The sequence below is a fragment of the Bombina bombina genome, chromosome 7 (assembly GCF_027579735.1).
Source record: "Bombina bombina isolate aBomBom1 chromosome 7, aBomBom1.pri, whole genome shotgun sequence".
NCBI classification, from domain to species: Eukaryota; Metazoa; Chordata; class Amphibia; order Anura; family Bombinatoridae; genus Bombina; species Bombina bombina.
The window spans coordinates 587,587,613-587,593,612 of record NC_069505.1 but is presented as its reverse complement, the minus strand read 5'-3'; positions in this window follow the sequence as shown (position 1 = coordinate 587,593,612).

Sequence of the window (6,000 nt, the reverse complement as noted above, 5' to 3'; positions counted from 1 at the left end):
CGCCACTAAATAAACATATTAACCCCTAAACCCCTGGCCTCCCACATCACTACCACTAACTTAAGCTATTAACCCCTAAACCATCATCCCCCCACATCGCCATAAACTCAATTAAGCTAGTAACCCCTAAACCTAACAAGCCTCTAACTTTAAATTAAAATTACAACATCCCTATCTTCAAATAAATGTAAACTTACCTGTAGAATTTAAATAAACTGTTTTAAACTATTAATTAACCTACCCTAACTATTATCCTACAATTAAATTAAACTACCAATTAAATAAAATAATCTACATATTAAAAAACCTAATCCTACTCAAATTATTTAAATATACAATTAAACATTATTAAAAGTACTAAATTGGGGGCGGAGCCTATAGCTTTTGGGGATTGACGTGTTTGTGGGGAGCTCCTGATTTCTGCTGGACAAGTAGGGGTTATTCTTATTGCATTACTATACTAAAGATACCTGCTAAGGTGTCCTGAGAAACCCCAGAGAGGTCTGTGAGTACTTTCATGAATGTGGATTTTCCTATGTTCCTTAGCTAAACTACTTGGAGATTGGCCACGTGGCAGGGAGACCTGCATTGTGATTTTGATCCCTCAAGTTGTTAAGGCACACTTCCCCTTTACGATCGCAAGATCATTGGTAACGAAAAGTGCTGAACTACTATGGAGACCGCTATCCTGATCCCATTGAGCAGATTATTGAAAGCTTTTTACTCAGCCATATCAGAAGAACTACATGACACCTTCCATCCTTCCTTATCTAACGAAAGGCAGAGTTTGCAGCCGACCTATACCTCACAGCAATAAAGATCTGAAGAGGTTGAAAGAGAGATTAAGATGAGAGATACCATTCAGACCGACTTCCCTGCTTTGGAGCTGCAGGGGAACCTACAGAAATCCCTAGCTTCCACTGTAGTGTATAATGTGGCCCTTTCTACTGACTGGAGACCCGCGTCCACCTGTTGTAGAGAAACCTCTCAGCTGGATCGGTTTGTAAGCCACAGCATCAAACATGTCTGGAGTGTTACTGCTAGATCATTTGAGTGGAACACGGACACTTTCAGCACTGTTCTTTGTTGATTGCCCTCATTTTAAAAAAACCTTTTGAACCCAGACAAGAGCTTCGTGGAGAGGGAAGATCTACCTGTTACTCCACTACTAATGTGGAAGAGCGTTAGTACTTTTGACCCGGGAGGTGCTATCTGGATGTTTGCAAATACGGCAGCATACCCACCTGCTCAGATACACCATACACTGCTGTTTTATACTGCTGCTGGATCTACAAAGACCGGAGTGGGCTGATTGCCTGCTTGAACTGCTGCAAAATTGCAAATCCACTATCCAAGGCAGCCTGTACACATGACGACTGAGGGGTCTGATGCCTAAACTTTATTGCTGAGAAATAAGGTTATGCTACAGGACTAGCTTTGCTCTACTATCCAGCACACATGTATAAATGACCCCTTTGTTATTGTGGGTTTTCTCACTTTTTCACGTATGTTTCATGTCAGTTATATGTAGAATCAGCAAGGCACTATGATGACTTTTACTGATAGCGGGAGTGGGGCAGGTCATCTTACTGTGCCTACATTAGACTACATTCCCTATGAGGATTCTAAGTTAAGTAAGTTAAGTAAGGTTATATTCCGCCCATGTTCCTTCATCAGACTATGCACATGGTATACCCTCATTTTCTAATTCTTACAAATACGGGCTATATTATATATCTCAGATATTCCTGTTTTTTCTAACTGGAAACATACAAGAAGTCTGTATATTTATTGTATTGCTCTGTATCCACTTTAAGGTCTCTGACACCCTTTCCTACATATACCTATCTATGCTATTACCTCAGATGATACAGTTCATTACAAATACACATGCTTTTTGTCTTGTACTGATACGATCACCATTTTAATAGGTTTCAGACTAAAGGTAATCTATTTCAGTTACAAAGTTTATATACCACTTTCCTCCACTAGGTGGCAATATAGGATTAGATATAGTTCACTGAGAAGATTTATAACGGGATTGGAGACATTTGACATCTAGTGTCCATTATTTAGCTCACGTTGGTATATTTTTGTCCTCCTTTTTCTCTTCAAATTTGTTTAGTTTAAATTAAAGGGTGCAGAGATGCAGAGATATTAGACATCCTCCTGCCAGATATCTAGAAATATTTAGGCTAAAATACAAGATGATATATTATACTGGACTCAAATATTTGTTATATTATATCTTACAATAAACCTAGTATATACTTATCTTTGGTAGCCCACTCAGTTAAATACTAATCAAAAACTCTGTTCCCGGTTATATTACATGGTATACTACAATACCTTGAGTATATACTTATTACTTGTAGTCAGTTAAATAATATTCAGCAATATTAACCCCAATTACCCTTATTTTTAATATTAATGGCCCAAGTGTGACCATCAATTGTAATGGGAAATAGTTGATTTAAGTATAAAAGAGGCTGGATATTGACCTTATTGCTTATTATTTATAAATAGTGGTGATATGCCCTAGATGGTTAATACCCTCAATTTCCTTAAAGGGACACTGTACCCAATTTTTTTCTTTTGTGATTCAGATAGAGCATGCAATTTTAAGCAACTTTCTAATGTACTCCTATTATCATATTTTCTTTATTCTCTTGGTATGTTTATTTGAAAAGCAAGAATTTAAGTTTAGATGCCGGCCCATTTTTGGTGAACAACCTGGGTTGTCCTTGCTGATTGGACAGCACCAATAAACAAATGCTGTCTATGGTTCTGAACCACAAATTTGCTGGCTCCTTAGCTTAGATGTTTTCTTTTTCAAATAAAGATATCAAGAGAACGAAGAAAAAATGATAACAGAAGTAAATTAGAAAGTTGCTTAAAATTGCATGCTCTATCCGAATCATGAAAGAAAAAATGTGGGTTCAGTGTCCCTTTAAATCAATTTTTTAGATGCTTTATGGTAATTCCACAACAATACTCCCTCTTCCCCTATAGTTATGAGTTAAATTATGTGCTTATTACCCTTTCTGTACAGACCATTTCACCTTGAGTCATTTACACATTTAGACATGTTTTTCTGTGCAGTGGCGTTATATATTTCCTTTTGAACAATTTTGTGTCATATCCACATTTAATGGTATGCCAACTTGGAAAAGTTTACCATATTGATTGTTTGTACTTGCTCATGAACAGGATAGTATTATTACATAGTTAATAGTTTTGCTCGCCTCCTTTCAAAAATGTATCTTATAGTTAATAGAAAGCAACCAGTGGCCTCTTTAGTTTGAAGAGGGCAATCTAACTTGCAATTATAAATAAAAATGAGGATGCTATAGGTATTGAGTGCTAACTAGAGATTATATTTAACCGCATTTAAGTAAGTTTAACCCGGTATATAAAGTATGATATAATTTAGTAGCTACGATTTCTGTTGGTACCTCTTACTGTACATGGTTACACTGTAATATGATTGATTTTGTAGTTATGAATGGACATATATACTCAATCTGTCATGTAATTATATATATAAGTTGATCTATATGTAACTTATTTGTATTGCACTATATTTGGAGATATTTGTACTGTATATCCTCAATAAAAAAATAAAAATAAAAGTACTAAATTACAGAAAAAAACAAACACTAAGTTACAAAAACAAACACTAAATTACGAAAAATAAAAAACCAAATGATCAAAAATAAAAAAGAATTACACCTAATCTAATAGCCCTATTACTATTAAAATAAAAAAAAGTCCTCTACCCCCCAAAAAAACCCTAGCCTATAATAAACTACCAATGGCCCTTAAAAGGGCCTTTTGTGGGGCATTGCCCCAAAGATATCAGCTCTTTTACCTGTAAAAAAAATACAAACACCCCCAACAGTTAAACCCACCACCCACCCAATCAAAAAACCTATCTAAAATAACCTAAGCTAAGCCATTGCCCTTAAAACGGCATTTGTATGGGCATTGCCCTTAAAAGGGCCTTTTGCTCTTTATGTGCCCAGATCCTAATCTAAAAATAAAATCCACCCAAAAAAACCTAACACTAACCCCCGACGATCCACTTACAGCTCTTGAAGTCCCGCTTGAAGGATCCATCCAGCCGGAGAAGTCCTCATCCATGTGACAAGAAGTCTTTATCCAGGCAGTCACTTCCATCTTCATCCAGCCCGAGAAGTCCTCATCCAGGCGGCAAGAAGTCTTCATCCAGATGGCATCTTCTATCTTCATCCATCTGGCGCGGATCGGGTCCATCTTGAAGACATCCGGCGTGGAGCATCCACTTCATACGGTCGCCGCCATAAACTGGAACATCAATGCAAGTGACGCCATCCAAGATGGCGTCCCTTGCCTTCCTATTGGCTGAAAGATTTCAATCAGCCAATAAGATTAGAGCTGCTAAAATCCTATTGGCTGTTGAAATCAGCCAATAGGATTTGAGCAGCTCTCATTCTATTGGCTGATTAGTACAGCCAATAGGATGATAGCTCAATCCTATTAGCTGATTGGAACAGCCAATAGGATTTTAGCAGCTCTAATCCTATTGGCTGATTGAAATCTTTTAGCCAATAGGAATGCAAGGGACGCCATCTTGGATGGCGTCACTTGCAATGAAGTTCCAGTTTACGGTGTCGACCGTATGAAGAGAATGCTCCGCACTGGATGTCTTCAGGATGGACCCGCTCCATGCTGGATGGATGAAAATAGAAGATGCCATCTGGATGAAGACTTCTTGCCACCAGGATGAGGACTTCTCCCGCTGGATGAAGATGGAAGAGGCCGCCCGGATGAAGACTTCTTACCGCCTGGATGAGGACTTCTCTGGCTGGATGGATCCTTCAAGCGGGACTTCAAGAACTGTAAGTGGATCGTCGGGGGTTAGTGTTAGGTTTTTTTAATGTTTTTTTGGGTGGGTTTTCTTTTTAGATTAGGATCTGGGCATGTAAAATAACTAAATGCCCTTTTAAGGGCAATGCCCATACAAATGCCCTTTTCAGGGCAATGGGGAGCTTAGGTTATTTTAGATAGTTATTTTATTTGGGGGGGTGGTGTGTTTTACTGTTGGGGGGTTTGAATTTTTTTTACAGGTAAAAGAGCTGAATTCTTTGGGGCAATGCCCCACAAAAGGACCTTTTAAAGGTCATTGGTAGTTTATTGTAGTCTAGGGTTTTTTAATTATTTTTTGGGGGGGCTTTTTTATTTTAATTGTTTTTTAATATGTAATTTATTTTATTTAGTTGGTAGTTTAATTTAATTGTAGGATAATAGTAAGGGTAGGTTAATTAATAGTTTAAAATAGTTTATTTTAATACTACAGGTTCTACAAGTTTAAATTTATTTGAAGATAGGGATGTTGTTATTTTAATTTAAAGTTAGCGGCTTGTTAGGTTTAGGGGTTAATAGCTTAATTTAGTTTATGGCAATGCGGGGGGCTGACGATTTATGGGTTAATATGTTTAGTTAATGGTGGTGATGTGGGAGACCAGAGGTTTAGCGGTTAATATATTTATTTAGGTTGCGGCGGGGTCGGGGAGCAGCGGGATAGGGGTTACTAACTTTATTTAGGTATTACTGAATGTAATAGCAAAAGTAGTGACATACACCTTCAAATAATACATAAACAAAATAAATTTGAAAGTTAATTTTTTTTTTTCAAAATGTAGCTTTAAAATTTACTGAAATAAATTAAATAACACAAAAATAAAACAGAAACAAATATACTCCCATGTGTAACATTACATTTTACTGAAATAAATTAAATAACACAAAAATAAAACAGAAACAAATATACTCCCATGTGTAACATTACATTTTACTGAAATAAATTAAATAACACAAAAATAAAACAGAAACAAATACACTCCCATGTGTAAGATTAAACTTTACTAAAATAAATTAAATAATAACATAGAAATAAAACAGGAACAAATACACAAGTATTTAGTGAACATCTCAACTAAATCAGAACTTTCCTGGCCT